Below are 21,980 nucleotides of genomic sequence, written 5' to 3'. Positions count from 1 at the left end.
ACATATTGGTTATACTCTCTATTTTTTTTTGGTGATAAACGTCTGAGCATGCTCAAGCTGTTGCAGGTGCCTGGCAAGGTACATGCCAAATGGTGCACTGTGCTTGATTATTTGTCTGATGAGGGTTGAGTACAGTGGTACTATGACATCCTTAGATCTGGATGCCATGATCTTACTTATAAGCTGAGCCACGTAGAAGGATTTCCTAACCACCATGGACACACGGTGGTTAAAGTTCAGATTACTATGTGAGTACCCAGATCTTTCACCACTGGGTCTAACCTTAGGCAGGTACTATCATTGTTCTAATTTGCAGGGGCATTTCATTTCCCAAAGGATATTGTTATGCACTTCTTCATATTTAGTTTGAGGCCATGGATCTGACACCAGTCATTAGTCTGCATCAGACTTTTCTGTAGGATATCAATAATATCATTTGGGTTGTCAACGATTGCCCCCAGCTTCTAGTCATCAGCAAACTTGGTCAGCCAAAGGCCATCTACATTTGCCTTGGCAGCTGAGAAGTATATTGCCAAAATGCTGGCTGTGTGTGTTATGTTGCATAATATGATACTTAGGAAGCAGTTACAGTAGAGTGGCCTCATGCAGGGACCAGACTGGTGGCAACTGAGATAGATGAGGAGTCAGATGTGCAGCTAGCAACAGGGGATGACCATGCCACCTGGAAGCATACACAATATGCCATGGCAGTAGCACAGAAGAAGTGCATTGCACATAGCTTTACATATATGCATAACTACACAAGAGCTTAGCAAATACATACATTAAAATTGATGCATACAAAAATACCAGACTATGCTTTCCCATAAACAGGATGGACACACTGTGCATCAGGCATAGGCAACCCAAGTAACAGTATAAAAAGGGCAGGAGATAGTTATTATTTGTATGGGTGATGAATGCAGTACAGGAGTGCATATCTGTCACAGGGAGTCATGAAGTGTAGCAAAACAAAAAGTGCATTTGTGTGTATTGTGAGAACTTGACTGTGAGTGCTAGAGTGTCAAAGGACCAAGTTCATTGGAAATGTGTGATATGGTGGTTCCATGGTGGTGTGTGTGTGTGTGTGTGTGTGTGTGTGTGTGTGTGTGTGTGTGTGTGTGTGTGTGTGTGTGTGTGTGTACAGGGACACTATCTTAGCATATGGGGCACACTGCACCTTGGCCTGCTAAAATGGTTACCAACCTCCCCATGTGGTTTCTGTGTCAGTGGTTGTCACTGAATGTATGTGCAGGGCCATCATGGAGGGAGGGTATGCATAAAAGAGAGTTTAGATTCCAGTCCACGATCTTGCCCACAAGAGATGGTTCTGCCAGGAGTTTTTCTGGCTGTATTATGACCTTGGCTTGATATTATTGTGCTGCATGACCTAGACTGACATCTGCTAGCAGATGTGCCAGCATAACAACACCATGGGGATAGCATCTCTTGGGTGCTGACTGTTCCCCAGTTGAAGGTGCTGTGGCAGTACTTGTACTGCAGGAGCTAGAGTGGAATCTTTGTCTTCCATGTCCATGTTAGATAATATATGCCATATTACAGTGTAAAGCTGATGCCTGGAATAGTTTAGCCAAGGCTGTCCCCTGTGTTACTGGTGTCCCATGCATGGGGAACAGTGCCATCACTATTACAATGACTTGAGTCAATGCAAACCTGACCTCCTTGGCCAACGGAAGGCAGATGTTAGTGCACAGTCACAGTACCAAAAGTTTAACATCTTTAGATAAACAAATAAACTGTTAATGCATGCCACTTTCTAATATCACATTATGCCCTGTTTATGTCTCTAGCCTCAGCAGAGATTGAAATGAAGAAGAAGATAGATGCATAGGAACAGACTAGAGTGCCTAAGAGAGCACTAGGATAGGTATAACTCCTGTTTTGAAAAATGTGTCTTTTGCATAGTAATAGTTGCATAAATTAAAAACAATTTTCAATAAATGAGTGGTGCAGAGTTAGAACTGTGCTTCTGCATGTCACCCTCTGTATACATGGACAAGTGATTCATTAAGTTAAGCCTAAATGCACTGAGATTGTTAGGATGGCTGCAGATTTAATCCCTCCCCCTTCCAAAAAAGTGTATTGTCATGTCAGCATATATGTGTCATCCCAGTAATGTCAGTGTACCTATTCAAGTCCACATATGTAATGATAATAGCTATTAATTAGTTGGCGAATTCACAATTTACAGTATACATATCTGTCCCTTTTCTATCACCTGTGCATAACATTTTTATTGTGTGATCAGTATGTTTCTCAAGTATGTGTACAGTTGTATATTTGTCAAAATTGAAACAGCATAAGAGAGAGATGCACATATGTGCTGTTCTGATAAATAGCTTCTGCAGTTAGTGTGCTCTTATGTCAGATTTTATGTGGTGATGACCTTTGTCTTAGGACCCATCAAAAATATGACATAGCTGTGCAATTCCTTCTATTAAAGGTTATTTTCATTCACTGTATAATTATCAACATAGTGAAGAATGCAATTCATTATTTTTGTAGGTCCACCTTTTAGTCAATATCCTTTCTCTTACATATATAATTTCTCTCTATTTCTGTTACTGTAATATGTAGCAGCACCAAAACCTGTCCTGACCACACTGGCATGACCTGTAGTGTCACCACCACTGCCACCATCAGAGACACCCAGCACACATGGGTCCCAGCCTGCTAGAGTTGCTTCCATACTTCCTGCCTTACCTGCATAACCTGTATCAGGTAACCCTACACTGAAGGTGGTACAGTGCTACCTGCTTGTAGCAATATGAGTGGAAGTGACATTTTTGTCACTTATCAGTAGATGGTAGAGCTTGTGGGACAGATAATATGCAGGAGGTTGGATGCCCTCATTGGCCTTATAGAGGCTAGTTGAGTCCTGTCCCTGCACAATATTGTCTCCAGCTTCTAGGACAGGACACAATGGTGAAGGCGTTAAGGGGGGTACTGATATGTAATCTCTCATGGGTATAAACTGGCATAGACTGCATCTATGAACACCCAATTCTATCCCCAAATCCAGTGTTCTACTCTTTTTTGTAGCTATGCCCAACCCTGTATGTTGTACAATCCTCCCCCTCAGCGCTGACTTCTCTTTATTTGTGTTATGTCTCCTATACCATTGTGTTTCCCCTCCCTCACTGTGCTACCACTCATCCTGCCAATCATGTCTGTCTTTCCCTGTGACCTACCCTACCACCCTTACCAACACCTTACTTCCCTAACTTTCTTTCCCAACTTTCCCTTCTCAATAAGAAAATAAAAGAGCACCTGTCCTACAAAAAATACTCCCACGCACTTCTAAACTTCTTTGATATTTCAGTAATGTACACATACTTGACTACAATTATTCAGCCTACAAAGTTTAGTTGACTGATGAATCATTTATAATTGCTATCAGTAAATGATTACAAATATTGTTGTAGAACAACATTATTATTCATTAAGAAGCTGAGAGGTATGCTCCAAGCCAACCTCCATCCTGATTTGTTCACCTTGAGTTGCACACTCTACTAACTTCTCACTTCCGACCTATAATATCATAAAAAGTAGATGAAAATACCATGCACATGTCCTCAAAAGGGATTATAATTCAAAATCATTTTCAAGTGATCATACATTGCATGACAGATGGCAGACAGCAATGTTGATGGCCACATAATGACAAAGAAATGACATTTCTCACACCAGGACAATATGAAGAAACATCCTTAGAGCATGCTACAATCTTGCCATCTTTGCAGGGATGAGGTAATCAAGCATGTGCATCAGTGGGCAAAAGTACAAACCAGTCAAGTGAATGCCCTTATTCCAACTGGTTTGATGGCTCATTGTACTCATGAAATGATTTGCACTCTGCCAGTTTACGAAGTAGGGTATTCAGCTCAAAAGGGCTTATATGGTATTTTCCACTGATTGGTATCCAGTCTGCAAATATGCTGCATATCCCTGATATGTGTCTATTTAATGACGATAAAGCAAAAAAGTATCTATCATAATTAAAGTTCGTCCGACATGAAGAAATCAAAAAATAGAATGAACGAGTAAGACAGCCGATAAAATATATGTAGTTTATTAAAATATAAGGTAAGCACTTACGTGTATAAAACACTTCAGAAGAAGTATCACAGAAAACAAACACAGATTGCATCAATTTGTAATCAATCCAATTAAACAAAACAATTAACCAGGTTATTGTCACCATAACAACTAATCAATGCTTGAATTTGCTTGAGAGTTAAAAAGGTCTAAAAGAAATACTTTCATGTAACCCAAAACCTCTATCAGCCTGCAAGGCGATGATCCACTTAAATTCATTATTTTCAGTTCTGTTAATAACACAACCACCCCTAACATTCTTACTAGTTAAGTGCACAACCCTGAAAGAAAAACTATGTTCATTGTTAGAAACAATATCTTTACTTAGAGCATTCGTTTTCACCCTTCTCCTAATTTCACCCAGATGTTCTAAAACCATTTTTGCTTAAGACTGTAATTAGTCTTTGCAATGTAAAAACACAGACAGTTCCTACAGGTAGCAAGATATACTAAATCATTACTCTTACAGTCAGCATAGAATTTAAACTCATATCTGATGTTAGTCGTAGGGTGTGTGAAAAGAGGATCAATTAAAATATAGGCACAAGCTTTACAGATACGACAGGGGTGTGTGCCTTTTCTAGTAGACAATGGTTGCTCCCCACATAAGGAACTGTGGTTGTAACAGAGCGATTGCTTCAAAGTTCTACCATTGTTAAAGTAGAAACTAGGTTGAATACCAACAAGTTTTTTATCTCTTCATCAGTTAACAGAATAGGCCAATTCCTTTTTATAACCTTACAAACCTCATTTACATTATTTGAAAAAGTAAACCCTAACCTAGGCTGTCTAGAGCCAAGTCTGAGAAATAAGGCTTACCTTGCATTTGTCTCAAAGCTTTTACCTCTAATAAGACTACCACAATTTCTTTACTTTCACTGCTCGACAGTGGCACAGGAAAATAACTTTGTTGGGTGGCATAAGTCAGGGAACCTTGTTGGCTAGGCTTACGTAGGCCCTTGGGCCAATAGCCTAGTACCTACCTATGAACCTATGAACCTATAACCCCTCTCATAAAACTTAATAGCAAGAAGTGCATAGCTATTTTGCAAATTTGTTTCATCTCTGTATATCCTCGATACTCATAGAAACTGCCCCTTTAAGATGTTTCTAAATATATAATTTGGATGCATACTAGCCCGATGTAATTTACTATTCCTCCAGCAAAATTTCCTATACATGGTAGTTCCAAACTTACCACTAGCATCCTTATAAATATGAACATTAAGAAAATCAAGTGATACATCAGAGGAAGCAGCACTGAATCTCTAAAACATCTGTACTATTGTTAAGTACATGCACAAAATCACATAACTGTTCATAAGTACCCTGCCATGAAATAAATACATAATCTACAAATGTATTATAACAGATCAAATGATCAAAAATGGGTTGTTAGTGAATATGTTCTCCTTCTCCCAATGGGCCATCACCATATTGGCATAGCTATTGACACATGCTATGCAACTCCAAGTATCTGCATATAAAAGTCACCATTTTATTTAATGACCCATGATAGTTTGACAGCTTTAGTGTCTACCCTTGCTAATGCACTGCTGTGGGTAATGTGACTACAAATGGCTTGAATTCCAATCCCTTGAACCTATATATATATATATATATATATATATATATATATATATATATATATATATATTTCTTGTAATTTTGCCAGTGCTCTACAGTTCATAGGTTCATAGGTTCATAGGTTCATACTAGGCTATCTGCCCTAGGGCATTTATAAGCCTAGCCAGAGTGTGTTGGCTTTCGCCACCCATTTTAAATTAATTTTGCTATGCCCTTTTTCGAGGTTAGTATACTGTGCCTCTGTCTAACAGTGACACAGAAGTGATACCAGGGGTAAACCTATGATCTTCCATCCACTCATCAAGATTCCTCTTGAAGACAGTCAATGAGGGATTCTGCCTAACCTGGACTGGGATTTTATTCCAGAGTGAAGGGAGCCTCTGGGTTATGAATCTGTCCCTCCAGCATGTCCTATTTATTTCAGTGCTGAGGTTCAAGTCTCTCGAGCGCGTAGCTCGATGGGATTTGGATTTTCTGAGTTTCTTTAACCGGGCAGCATATGGCATCTGTTTGAGTGCTTTGATCCTCTTGGTGAGGTACTTTTGGGGTCTTTCCAGTTGCTGCAGGTGTCTGGTAAGGTACATCCCAAAAGGGGCATTGTACTCAATTATGGGCCTGCTGAGGGATGAGTAAAGAGCCACGATGACCTCCCCTGATCTAGATGTGAATCCCTTCATGAGTAGGTGGACTATATAAAATATTTTTCTAACCACTTTGGCCACGTGGTTGTCAAATGAGAGATTGCTATCAACTTGGGTCCCCAGGTCCCTAATTACTTCTTCTGTACTTAATGGATTACCACCTATGTGGTAATTTGTGGGCACTTTGTTTTTACTAAAGGGGATGACTATACACTTTTTGGTGTTTAGCTTGAGGTCATGGCTCTGGCACCAGTTGTCTGTTTCTATGAGGCCCTTTTGGAGGATGCTTGTGTCGGCTGGAGAGTCAATTATGGTGCCCAGTTTGCAGTCATCTGCGAACTTGGTCAGCCACAGTCCTTCCGTGTTGGCCTGTACCTCCGAGAAATATATACCAAACAAGAGAGGTCCTAGGACTGAGCCTTGTGGGATGCCACTTGTAACTGGTTTGGAGTCTGACATGGCTCCAACAATTCTAACCATGTGGGTTATGTCCTTGAGCCAGTTTGCAACCCATCTAGTGACATAGGGGTTTATATTTAAGCTGGTGAGCTTATCTATAATGCCCGAGTGGGGTATTGTATCGAAGGCTTTTGCGAGGTCCAGGTAGGCTGTGTGGGCCACCTTCCCCTTGTCAATGGCCTTGGTGACTGTTTCAAAGAAATCAACCAGGTTTAAAAGGCAGGATCTGCCCTTAACAAAGCCAAACTGGGTAGGATCCAGTGTCTGTAGGTCCCCAATATCTTTATTTATGAGGTCCATGATGATCCTTTCCATAGCTTTGCAGACCAAGCTAGTCAGGCTTATGGGGTGATAGTTTCCAGGATGTGTTGAGGCACCACCTTTGTGGAGAGGGACCACTGTGGCTGTACGCCACTCTTTGGGTACATATCCTGTAGTAAGGCTGAGACTGAAAAGTAGTTTTATGTTTGGGTTTAGCTCTTCTTGAAGTTCATGTAGGACACAGCTCGGGACACCGTCTGGTCCAATTGATGCTGTGTTTTTTGCTTTGGAGAGGGCAGCTCTTACCTGAGCATCTGAGATGTCAGGGGGGGGGGCAGCACTCTGCTGGGATACATATTTGCCCTTTTGGTGGGGGGTTGTGCTGAACCTGTCAGCTAGGATGTTGGCAATGTCTGTGGGTTTAGTGTATTTTTTGTCATTTTGGACTAATTCTGAGCATATCTGGGAATTCCCACCCTGGTTCCTAACATAACTAAAGAAAGCCTTGTGATTATCCTTAGTGTCCTGTGCAATTTTTCTCTCGAAGCTGGCCTTAGATGATTTTATGAGTGCCCGTAGTTTTTTGCTAATACTGATCAGAGATGCCTTCCCTTTTTGGGATTTTGCTCTATCATGTAGTAGCTTCCTCCTTCTATTGTATAGTTTGTTTATTGCTGGGGTCCACCAGACAGGACATCTGCCTTTGGAGGATTGGGTCTTGGTTTTATTTGGGATTGCATGATCCATGCATTCCTGAAGGTGTTCATAGAATGCGTTTATAAAGGATTCTGTGGTCTGGGCCATATTTTCCACAGGCCCTGGGGCTTTGAAGGATTCCACCTCAGTTTTGAGGAGTGTGAAATTTGCTTTAGAGAAGTTTTTCACTGTGGTTTTCCAGGCAGGGGGTGGAGTCGGGATGTGAATATCCAGTGAGATTAGTTTATGGTCTGATCTTACCAGTGAGGGATACACTTCTGGTCTGGAGCATAGATTCCCCATGTTGGTGATGATCAGGTCCAGTATGTTTTCCCCTCTTGTGGGAGTGGTAACAAGTTGTTCCATAGCATTTGAGTTTATAAATTCTAGGAACCTTTGGGCTAGGGTGTTGGAGCTAGAGTAATGCTCCCAGTCTATGTTTGGGTAGTTGAAGTCGCCCAATATAATGGTGTTTGGAGAGACCTTTATATTTCCCAGTGTTCTCAGGAAGGCCGAGTGGGGTTCCTGGGTTTGGGAGGGTGGTCTGTAGCAGGCTATAAACTGGAAAGCAGTTTTACCCACTGTTAGTTGCACATGGATAGTCTCTGATGCTTCGTGCTGTGCCACCAACCTGGAAGTGTGGGTATCTTTGACGAATATTGATACTCCCCCTCCTCTTGTGGTTCGGTCCAAGTTTTGGGTCCGAAAAGCATGGTATGAGGTATAACCTGGTAGTGCTGGGGTGCTCTCGGGAGCCTTGAACCAGGTTTCTGTTACTGCACAGATATTGATGTTCTCCATGCTAAGGAGAGTTTCGAGTGCATGCATCTTGAGGTTTAGACTTCTGGCATTGAGTAGCATTACTCTTAGTTTCTTATCCCTTGTGATACCTATGGAGGTGGGTTTGTCTTTTGAGCCTTGCCTAAAAAAGGCACTATGGGGGTAGCAAGAGCCTTTGCCAATATCCGAAAGCCCAGAGGTGACAGGTTCAAGCCATCCCTAGCGAAGCATCGTGGCTTGTCGAGCATGTCATCCCAGGCTGACAGGCATTGGATCCCCTTTGAATGACACCAATACTTAAGCCAATTGTTGAAATTGATCATCTTATCTTCATATTGTGGCATCATTCTTGGTGAGAGTAAGATGCTACTCAAGGTCAGGGTCATACCGGCCTGGGCTACATGCTCAGAGAGCTCCTCTATGTCTCTTTTCATGTAGTCCAGGGAGGTACGTCTCAGGTCATTCACACCAGCATGGACAATGACTGAGTCATATTTGTACTTGCCTTGGAGTGACCTGAGTGCTTGTGTTATGTGGCGGATCCTAGCTCCTGAGAGGCAGCTCACCGTGTCCTTCTCCTTGTTCAGCCTGGTGAGCGGGACATCAGTGTGCCTGATGACAGAGTCACCTATTACAAGTGTATCAGGTGTGTTGTTTAGCCTTAAGGGCTGTGACTGTTTGGCACACTGACTCCCTGATATGTGCATCATCAGTGGCTTCCCTTGTTACTGCACTCCTATGTCAACTATCAATTTAAAAGGCAAGAGTTCAAATCCATTGGCATTTATCCTTCTTCTTCAAACACTGCCTTCCTACTCAAAAATTATTTCCTCACATTCGGTTGTACCCTCTCCCCACTGCCCTTTCTCATCTCTGTCCTATACCCATTCAAACCTTTAATCTTGTCTAAAATACATTACCACACCACACTGTCCCAAACAGGGATATAAAAGAACAAAATAAAATGTATGTGGCCATGCATAAAAGAAAGGTCATACAGAGCAATGGAGATGCCCATACATAAACAAAGAGACATAACACTTCTTGTCTAATGGCAAAAATTAAAAAAGAAAGATCCATATCATGGACTGATTACTTACTATGCAAATATGAAATGCCTAGTACTTGTATGTAACATCTTCTAGGCACAGTGGACTCATATGCAGTAATGCATACATTGTCAGTACAATGAGGGGAAGATTTTACTCCCCTAATTGTGGCACATTGTTTTGCAATGATCAATTTTAACTTTTGACACTGTTCCAACATTTCTTGAAATGTGTATTTTCTGAAAGCTTCATTGTAAGTTTTACTATGGTTTGATTTGCTGATGCACTGCTATAGCAAATATCAGTTTGAAGTATAGGAGTACAAATCCATTGGCATAGCTGTGCTAATAACTTATCATTGCTCCTGTAAATGAGCTGATAGTCAATGAGCATTACCATGCAAATATGAATTAACTTAAACTTAATTTGTATATTCTAGCAACCTTCCTAGCTCAGTGTACTCATGCAGTGAAGTTAACATTGTCAACATGCTAGTTAGAGCATTATAATCTCCTAATATGTTGTTTTACAGTGTTCAGTTTTTAATCAATATGTTTTTTAGCAAATGTCCTTATGAATATATCTGTGGCATGCCATGCTAATGCAGTGGTGTAGAGAATTTCAATGATGAAGGCAAGGGTTCAAATCCATTCAGCTTAATTTCTCTTGTTCTTGCAATTATGAATTCCTGTCACCTAAAATGTGTTTTCCAGCAAGCTATCCTGTGAGTGCATCCATAGTATGATTTGATTCTACACTAGTCTAGAGACAAAGGTAGGGGTCCAAATGCATTGCTATCATGAGTTCTATTCCTCTGAAATGTGTTTTTAGCAAACGTTCTTATGAGCACTTACATGTCTTGCCTTGAGAACGTACTGGTCTAAAGAATATCAATGACAATGAAGTCATAGGTTCAAATGCATTCAGGCGTATTTCTCTTTTCTTGCTATAGCATTCCGTTTCTATGAAATTAAACATTTCCTTCATCAAACTGTGGAACTTTCTTAGCAAATTTATTCATGGATGTGTCTATCATTGTAGATCTAAGATGTTGAGAAATATATTCCTACCCCACCTCCACCTTGCTCATTTGCTCAGCTTGTGTTGCACACTTTGCTTACTTTCCATTTCATACCTGTCTTCTACTTAATTTCCAACATATAATATCATCAGGAGTACATAGACACAACATAAATGTGTCCAGAAACAGCTTACAAAAATTTGTAAAAAATTATTTCTGTGGTCCTACATTATGTGACAATAGGAGAGAGCAACATCAATGGCCATATCCAATCCAGGGGAATGCAGTCCTTCTCCTTTAGCAAAAATGAAGACAGATCCTTGCATTAATGAGTTACACAGATGAGCTAAGCTTTATTGTGAATATAAATGTTTATTAAAAAAAGTACAGTTAATGCCTTTGTCCTAACCCTTTTTTGGCACAATGCATTGTTTGGAGAGGTTTAAATCTCATGGGGGTTGTATGTCATTTTGCAATGTTTGGCTTCTACCCTGCACATGTGCTACATTTCCCAGATATGCATGTGTTATGAGTGCTTTTACTCTGGCAGCTTCAGTGTCTCCCCTTGCTGATGCACAGGTATGGAGAATTTCAGTAGGAAAGTCACAGGCTCAGTTCCATTAGGGCTTGCCTTTCTTTTCTTTGCATCATTCTGCACATGTGCTTCATTTCCCTGATATACTTGCTTTATCACCAGATTTACTCTGAATTCCGCAGTGGTTCCCCTTTGTAAAAAAACTGTGGATACACTGGTATATGGTCTAAAGTATAGGTTCACTCCCCAGAGGGTATAATATTCCTCTGATGTTGTCAAGCCTGGAGCAAGTGAGAGCATTCTGTTACTATATTAAATCTGACCTGTCTTGTCAAGATTTCACATTATCCTACATTCAAATGACGTCATACCACCTTATCCATTCCGCTTGCTCAACTTCCCTTGCAATTTTTATGTCCATTTCTGTGGATTCTTTTGCTATAATATAACAAGTACTCCACCCTCAGCTATCGGTGCTAGTCTCCCTTTCATTGGACATTTCACCTATAAACATACACACACACACACACACACACACACACACACATACATACATCTCTCTCTCTCTCTCTCTATATATATATATATATATATATATATATATATATATGTGTGTGTGTGTGTGTGTGTGCAAAACCATACAGTAAATGAACACTGACAAACTGAGCAGATGGAATTGCATTTGACTACAGAAGTGCTGGTGCACCTGTATACCTGTGCTGCTCATATTTAACTCTGCCTGTGAGGTGATCTAACACTATGTGCCCAAGGGGACGTGCTGCAAGCATGAAGACAAGATGTTTCCCATGCAGAATAGACTGGTCACATGCATTATGGCTCATCACACACGTACTGTAAATAGCGCTGGCTTGGCCATAGTCATGGACACAGAATTTCTAAATTCCTGAGTTAGACTTGTTTGATGCCACAGTATTTCATTCTTCACTTGTAGAAGTTCTTTTAAAGGATGAATGGCATCAGTCCATATACCCACTGCCTTGAATTAAGTTGGTATTTTATACATTAAAATCAGTTTATTCCAGAGTGTTGGATTCTTGTACCCTAAGAAAGAAAGTGGTGTTCTGTCTGGCTAGTGTGTATTTTCTTGTTTGTGTCTGCATGTATGAAAAGTGTAAGGCAAGTTCACCAATGTCATAGCTAAATGTCATGTGGTATAAACAATATGACATGAGGTCTCTCCTGAAAAGAGACCACTAGCAAATTGAGACTACCTCAGTCAAAAGAGATAATTAAAATAAAAAATATGTGCATGTATGCATGTTTCAACAAATATAATAGTTCTTTTGTGTTTATCGAGTTAATAAATAACTATAATGGTGATTTTAATTGACTCAAAGAGCCAAAGATGACTTGTTTGTTTTACGCCTAGCAACAGCAAGTATTTAATAAACTCCCAAACATATTTTCTCGTGAAAAAAAAACTAAGACCTTCTAAGTATTTATATGGAGACATTCTATACATTGCCATAAGTGCAGAATATAACACACACACACACACACACACACACACACACACACACACACACACACACACACACACACACACACACACACACACACACACACACACACACACACACACACACACACACACACACACACACATGCATGTAAGCAAGTTTATATCAATAATGTTGATGCTGATAACCACTAAAGCACTTAAAAAACAAAAGGTGTACATCACAATTAATGGATATTGAAAACAAACAAAATCACAAACCTGCAATGATTCAATAATGAAAACAAATACTTTCCATTTCTAAAACCCAGCAGGACCATTCGGCATAGTCTGTATGAATAGTGTTACTATTAGGGAAAAGGTTTTTCATACTGTACTGTATAGCATCGGGATTAGGGTCAGTGGCAGTGCTGGGCTTAAGGATTGCACACCTGAGTAAGGTGAGATAGTACACACACTCTACCTCACCTTACTCTTATGCTAATCCAAACCCAAACCATGCCACTACTACTAACTTCAAACCTACACAGTACATTATGAAGGACTCTTTCCTTAACAGTAACATTGCACTAGATGAAAGGACCCAATACTTTGAAATAACATCACCTTACCTGGCCTTGTCTCTAATCTTTACCAGCAAACACTCACTCACATACCCACTCCTATCACTAATGTTGAAACTTTCAAAAAGTTTTGGCATTGGTTAACAGCCCCACTTACCTGCAGTCAAGCAAACCCTATGTACAGCATTGTTGACATTACGTGATTTGGCAAAGTAAACCGTAACGATATGCACACACACACACACACACACACACACACACACACACACACACACACACACACACACACACACACACACACAGATAACACACCTTACAGCACTGTCGGTTTCTACAGACAATATGAGATTACATCCTGCTGTTTTAATCAGGAGCAACAGTGCAGAAATGTCTGACTCCAAGTATGCTGTTGATATTCACTTTATCACATGCAGATTTAGTATAACTTCAGATACCAAAGTATTTCTCTCTGGACTGACACAGGACCCCCGTTTATGAAAGAAATGACTGCATAAACTAACACACATATCATTATTCCCTGAGCACTAGTGCTGAGTGCTACACGAGTTCAGTAAAGCCAGATGAAATCCATAACTACTGGCTAAACACAGGCCAGAAACCTGATTGGAGCTATTGATTTACTTTCCAGGCCATTTTGATCCTAATGGCAGTGAAAAACTGAAGTGCTGTTTACTTTTCTGCCAGAATCGACCAAACAACCAGTTCATCTTTAACAGGCCTTTGATTGATTTTGCTTTAAGGAATTAAAGGTGATTTATTTTTTAAGCTAAAAAGTGACTCGTAAATATATTCAGCAGTTTGGACTCAATACTTAACTTTAAGCAGAAGAAGCAAGAGATGAGTAGCGGCTTCAGATTAGCTTTGTGCCTTGTCTGCAGCACCTGTGAACTTTATTTTAGCTTATTTTATCTTTTAGCGAATGGCAGTATTCAGATGTCATTGTTGATTACTGACAGCAAGTTTTCAACCTTTACTTGTCACCTAAGTGTTGCTGAACCTGCAGTGAATGAAATATATTCCATTTGCTTGGGATGCTTATGTGAAAAGATATAATCAGGCTCTGCTGATTACTTTTTACACATTACACAGTGAAATTAAACATGATGGTAATTTCAAGTTAATGGTATTGAAGTATACATATGACAAGTCTTTGTGTGGGGATGCGTGTATATAGTTAGTGCACGCACAAGGCTATTTTTGTGCACATAATTTCAAAGCAGAGCCTTAAAAGTCTCACCACAGGCTTAAGTTTTCTGACTTTGTACAATATGTAACCTCCTCCCATAAATGTATGTCTTCTCCAAAACAGCGCATCTCTCTGGACTGTATGAATTTTCAGTACTGAAAAAGAAATGTATTAAGTCTAAAAAAAAAAAAAAAAAAAAAAAATCTATTTAACAAAATATATGACTATAAACTGTAGGAAATATGCCAGGACTTTTTAAATGTAATTCCTATCATGTCTTATTGTCTTATTGCACAAAATTAAAGCATGCATAATGTAGCATACATTGTTTATGTCTGGCTATAGGCTTTTTTGCAATGTGAAAATCAAAACAGATGAAATACATAAAATATTCTGGTAAGAACTTTCTTGTTCCCCTTCATAGTCCCAAATTTCAGCAATCCAAAGCAACAAGTAGTTGATCACAACTGGTTGACTGGTCAGATTTGGCAAAAACACAGATATGATATATTTACATGGGTTGGAGCATATGTGTGTGTGGGGGAGGCAGGACTTCACCTTCTACAACTCCACTTACATATGTACATGAATTCTGCTGTAGTGCGACCACAAATAAAATGTAGGCACCCAAAAAGGTTAACAACACTTTTGACAGCAATATCATTGTCTCTGCCCTATTAAAATTTTAAGAAACTTTGTTGAAATGTTAATTGAGACATGTTTAGAGGTGATAAACAGGAAACAAGCCCAGGGGCTTTTTAGCTATGCTTCCCTAGTGTAAGAATCAAACCCTGTAATGTGTGTCTACAAAGTGTACAATGTAACCATCACTCCAATAAGCTTTTATGTCAATGAGCTGCTTCTTAAGGCCATTTTAGGAATCATAAAACTGGCAAGTTGTACCCCCATGAGTTCTTGATAATTAGGTTACATTTTATAGGCCTGTAGGAAAATGGCTCCTTTTTTAGCAGTATACATCTAAAATATTCGCCTGCATATTGTGTACTCGCCTGAATAAAAAGATAAAATGTGTTAATCATTTGATTTTCTTTGTTGTGAAATCTGTTGACATGAATATTGAGGACACCTATTAAGGATTTAAATTCACTGTAAATTTTCCTAGGTTGCAAACTGGTAAAAGGGCTTCTTCGTCCTTGTGAAATTTAACCATGTTCGACTCAATTTTATATCTTATGCCTTCAGGTTTAGCAAAACTTTTCTTTTTTTAAATTTAATAATCTATTAACATGGTATATGCTCTCATAAGTTTGAGCATTTTTCAGACCTAGCCCTTACCAGTTGAGGAAAGGTCATAACATGGGTTTTTTACAGTAGCCAATCATCCAAAGCAGCATATCCTAAGCAGGCAGGATAAAACAGTACTCTGACTTATGATAACAGCATACAAATTCCACAGATTTAGAAAATAAAACTTTGTAGTCATTAGAAGGTAGGCAAGTGCCTAACAGTGAAAGACAGAGGTAGAGAGATCAAGGCTCACTTTAACATTTTCAGTGCTAGTGGAGGTAGAGGGCCAGACTGACAATACACCAATTTCATTTTTTCTAGTTACTATGCCATTTTCAAAACATATCAGGCAAAAGTGGGCATTTAACTACATGTTTCACAGCCTTAGTGGATTTTATGTTTTTGTCAGAGAAAGACAAGTGGGCATTTAACTGTAGGTTTCACAGCCTTAGTGGATTATATGTTTTTGTCAGAGAAAGATGTGCTTCACCCATATATATAAACTATGAAGTAACATCACTTAAATTTAAATTACACTGGGCTTAGTGTCGATGCATGAAGCACATTTTTCATCAGTGCCTAAAATCTGTGATGGAATGTAGAAACCAGTTTTAAGAAGTCTGGCTATTAATATCATTACACATTTTTGTAATAAATGCAGTTATTTTAGACATTAGGGCCAGTATTCGTAATCAAGTTATGGAAATGCATTAAGGCATACATGATGATGCAAGGTGACGTCAAATGTATTTATGCAAATGTGAAAATAATGAGATGAAAATTAGAAGTGATGTCAATCTTCATATGCTAATGAAGTATGTTATACACCTTTTGAAATTTAAATCAATTTTTCCCACTTTTCCTTACTGGCTGCAGTTGCACGATATAAAAAGAAGCATAGCCAAATCTATCAGAGTTGCAATCAGCAAATGCTATATGGACCTCTCAGGACCAAGCCAGGACTATACATGCCTTTAGATTGCAACCATGTTGCAATTTAGAAAGGACTACCATTCCATGAACTGCCAGGTAGTGTGTGATATGTTGCAGTGCATCACCGTCTCTTCCAGGCATCCTGGCAGTGCACATGATTCCCACATCTGGCACACAAGCTCACTCTCCTGCCTCTTCCTGCATGGTAGGATGCCCAGTAGTCATCTTCTTTGTAAGTGGAAAAATCATTTTTATATGGTATTTAAGTAGTTTTTCATGGTAAAATATATCACTATGTAGTAGTATCTCTTTTCATGTTTTGTTCACCCCCCTTTTTTTTTCTCACTCTCTATTTGATATCCACTGGAGTCATGGCTCATGACTCCAGTGAGAAATCCTTCTGGATCTACAGAGGAGACATGTAACACATCCCTATCCCAGGCCAGTATTGTCATTGAGAGGGTCTTTTGCTTCCTGAAGTGCCATTTCAGGTAGCTGGATGAGTCTGTGGGTTACCTTTTCATTATGACCTAGCTACTGCATATAGGATGTTTACTGCCTGTTGTATTCTGCATAATATAATCATGTGCCAGTCTGGTGGTATAGTGACCCATGCTGTCACTGCAGCTCCCCTGTCCTGTCCCACTCTAACTAATGATGATTAGCTGGCAGTAATAGTGAGTGATCCCATGCAGAAGGCTCATACATGGCATACAGCTGCACAGGTAGAGAGGTGGTGTCTAGTCCAGAACTACAGACCATAACATTCAAGTTAGGGTTTCTTTTATGTAAAAAACACATGGAGTATAATCAATGTATGAGGAGATATCTGTGGGCTATGCTGTGTGTTGCATGGTCTGCTGTCATTGTTCATCTGACATTATCTTTCATCTTAATTTTTTTATTATTACCTGTTTGAACAATATTGTTGACATGCCTGACTGCTCACTGATTCTTGTTCATTGATGTTGAAAGACATCAGATAAAAAAGTAACTCATAATTTTATCTGCTGTAATGAATAACTTTTGTTTTAACATTTTTTAACTATGCAATGCACCTAATACTATCAACAATGAAATACTTCATGAGGTAATGCACTGCAAATCTATATAATTCTTTTAGTTATTTATGCCATTTCTTTTTACTTAACTATGTTGTACTGCATATCACATTGTGCTTATAGTATTATACAAAATAAATGCTGACTTCAGAAACTGTCAACACTTGTGCAAGGAGGAGGGTATAGTGGCAGCACATAAGTTTACATGGCAGGATGCTTATTTTAATGTGGAATTTACTTATGATATATTTTGCCTGAAAACGTGTGTTCATTCTGTTTTAAAGTTTTAGGTGAAGAAACAGTAACCCGTGTAGCATTGCTTTTTGTCCATTGTTCATACATGGTGTATATAACATCTTTATAGGGATGAAGTGAATATATAAATATAAATATAATAAAAAATAAATAAAATATATATATATATATATATATATATATATATATATATATATATATATTTACAAACTTCCCCCACTCAAACCCCATTCCAACTAAACAGAAAACTCTGTCAATTAATCTAATTTACAATAGTTCAAGATGAAATGAGGCTTACACATCACCTATTGATGGGCCTGGTGATGGTGTAACTGACTTGGAGGATAGTCTACTATGAGAACTGTAAGGTGTGTTAGTCTGATGTTGTAACCTACTTAATAAGGCGATCCTGCTGCCACTGACCTGACACTGGTGCATGACTGTGATCATGCCTTGTCACATGAGGATCTTCTAGGTGTAGATGACCAATGACATGGCCTGTGTGAAATGAGTTGTGACTGTTCACTGTGATTACAAAAATTACTGTCTTGAGAAGTGTAGGTAGTATCATGTGATTTTCCCTCACATGTCAAGACAGTACCCCTGTCCCTTGTCTCTCATAAGACTGAGTCCAACGTGACTCTGGTTTGTCCTAACTAGTGTATGAATGAAGATGGCAAATGATGCTTGGTGTGCCACCATACTATAAATCAGTGTTACCATGGTATTATCCCTGGTCTCTGCCATTTCAAAGTAGTGCTGGAAATCATCACACATCCCTGGAGGATTCTAACCATTTCCAGCTGCCTCTCTCTATCAATGCTCTTAGCCCTAAAAATGTCATGGCACATTTCTTGTTGGGCAGCCATTGCTTTACATGTTTCCTGTGGTAGTTGCAAATAATCCCTGCATCTGGCTCCTCTTTTTAACAGTGTCAGTATGGACACTGTGGCCTCAGAATGTTGGCCATTCATACTCTTCTTCTGTGTTCTTCTGTGTGTGGAGATACTGGTGTACAGGTGCAGGGGTGTTCATCTGCTACAGTTGTGAATGCTATGTCAAGTTCAGTTTGACTTTTACTTGTGCTGTCACTTTCTGCAGAGTTACTAATTTGTTGTAAGGTGAGAGAACCTGCCACTGAGTTTGGGGACTCCCTGTGACTTTCCTCAAGCTACCTCATAAATATAACTATGTTATCATCATTAGCAGTAGCAGCAGCACCCATTCTGCTGCTGACATCATCCATATTCAATGGTATAGTTGAATTGTTTGTTTCTAATGATGATTTAGTTGTTTGTTTCTAATGCAGACTCTGTGAAAAGAAAGTATTACAAAATGTACTTATGTATTATCGCAACCACTTTCCAAACAAGTCAATAATAATCAAGTGCCAATGTTTTTTACTGTATATTTTCCCGACAGAGGAGTGGAACAGTACAGTACAGTACAGAATAGCCTACTTTAAGTTGCTCTTCCATTTTTCTAACAAACCTTGTCAGGTATTTGCCAGCAGCTTCACAGAGTAAAAATATCTAAATGCCAGAATCATAGCATAAAAAGACACACCACAGCTGCAGTCATTTTTTAGCATTCATTTACCCAAACAGTAAAAGGATCTGGAAATGTTTTAAAAGAAGAAAATAAAAAATGTATCCCTTTATGATCATGTACACTGCATAAGGATGGTACTGTTCTTTTCACAACTACAATATACAAAAGATAGTGGATGCTCTGACCTTTTTTACTGTTTCAGCAACTGCAGAATGTTTTGCCTTATTTTGATCAGACTGTTTGCACTGTAAGAGCTTAATTGTGGATGATATATTATTATTTGAATGTGTCCATACTGCACAGTTTAGGATGCAGAATGCTTAAATCGTTACTGTTTCAGCCCAATGCTGTACAAGCATAAGTAAGGCTACTTAGGTATTATCGGCTTGGAAAGTGGTTGCGATGATACGTAAGTACCTTACAAAACATTAATAACAAGTGAGTGGGACACTTACCATGTACACTGCCTTCATTTTCATTATTTCCTGATGTAATAAATAATTGTGATGTGTTTAATGACATCATTCTTTGTCAGGATATAATTCTGTCCATAAAATGTATACATTTTAAACCAACCTTCATAAGCAGATTAATGTAATTGCTGCTACAGACATTGGTTAGATGGAACAGTGTCCATGCCACCTCTAATTATATTGTTGTGCCCTCTTCTATATCATAGTCTTCCCTATGGATCGACAGAAGGTCTTCATTATCTGGCGTTTCAGAGCCCCCCCCCGTAGTGGTAGATGAAGTTGTATTCGGCCTGGTCTTGTTTCTACCATGTGCTACCATATTATTTGCCCTTTTCTTACACTGTGCTAGCGCTCTGTTTCTGCCTCCAGCTACACTACTTAACACTAGGCCTTGTTCTTCTGAGCCTGTCTGGGCCTCTCTTTATCAAAAAGAAGTTTCCCTTATGTCTTAAGTGCTGCCATGAGGACACAATTTTCCAAATGGCTGAAGTATTACTTTCTGTGGTTCGATCTTTTGTTCTTCATCAGTACGCTGTGAAAAAAAAAAAAAAGAAAAACTAGGGGCTACAGTCAGACATTGTGAAAGTAATGCTTGGATTTCATCAGTGGTTAGAGTACAAACCACTGGCTCGCTATTCATGCTACCCACAGTAACTGTTAGTTAAGGCAAACAAATATGAATAACTAAAGATACCTCAATATGTCCATACAAACTTAATCTTAAATGCAGCTCATTCAATCACAGTAGCCAACCAAGAAACATCTTGCCATATCCTTTGCCATAGTCATGCATGCTCCTCACTTTCAGTATCAAAACATCAGATTCATCACACATGCCTACGCCTGTCCTTTGCACTCTGAAATCTCTGTAATACTTATTCCATGTATGCACAATCAGTAGACTACACTTCTATACTGTTCATTTGGTATAACCACTACTGAATTCCACAGCTGATTTGAAATGTGACTTCAGAATGACAAAGAAAATTAACACTTAGGCAATGGTATCAACACATTCACAGTATACATCAAAAATCATTGCAGGTCACTTTTAAAGCAATATTAAAAGTTTACAAATGTCTCTTATAAAATAATAATTTTTAAGTATTTTCTTGCTTTACGGTATCTGTCGTATCCTAATACATTTGCAGCCTATCTTGGCTATTCAAGAATTAGTATGGCAATGCTCAACCTAATGGCAAAAATTCAGGGCCATTTACTCATGTTATATCCAAATTAGGCTAATTTATATGCATGTTTATGAATCATAGCTTTATGCAAACATGTCCCAAGGTATACTGGCGAAATTCGGCATTTCACCAATTGTGAATACAAGCTCATTGCTACATAAGCTTATTTCAAATAGCCATGGATGCACTGCAGACATTTCTACAATCTACAACATTCTGCAGCTATCCCAAGCTTTCCATGGAAATGTGCAGGTGACCCTAGACTAGCCAAAATTAGAATGTACTTTAATAAATGCTCTGAGGTGTGGCAAGCTCTTCAACAGGATATTAAATGTATAACAGCTACGAATAAATTAATTAAAGAACTTAAATTTCAAGGTAAAGTTTTGTTATCAAATTATTGGGAAGAGAAAATATTATTGATAGATGAAAGTAATATGCTAAAGTAAATTGAATTGACTATTAAATCAACTTCTCTTCAAAAACTGTTATATACACAGCTGATGATTTGGAATAATGCATATTATACACACCTTGCCCTGCATAAATTTAATTCAAAAAACTCTGCAACATGTCCATACTGCAACACTCAACCGGCTGATCTTCTTCATATGTTCTGGAGCTGTAAGTGTGTATACAAACTGTGGAATTCCCTTAAAATTCAACTTCAGAAAGTGGGCTACGAAAGTACAACATTGTCTTGGAAATTTATGATTTTGCATATTCCCCCGAAGGAACTTACCAGATCACAGAGTATAGTTCATATTAATATTTTCTTACTAATGAAGCTTTATATAGCTTCAAATTGGCTAGACCCAACTAAAACATCATGGCAAAATTTCTGAGTGTTGGCAACAAAACATATACTAGC

The sequence above is a fragment of the Protopterus annectens genome, chromosome 4.part0 (genome assembly GCF_019279795.1).
Source record: "Protopterus annectens isolate FY-2018-M chromosome 4.part0, PAN1.0, whole genome shotgun sequence".
Classification (NCBI taxonomy): domain Eukaryota; kingdom Metazoa; phylum Chordata; order Ceratodontiformes; family Protopteridae; genus Protopterus; species Protopterus annectens.
The sequence above is the reverse complement of the archived record's forward strand: the minus strand, read 5'-3'. Positions refer to the sequence as shown.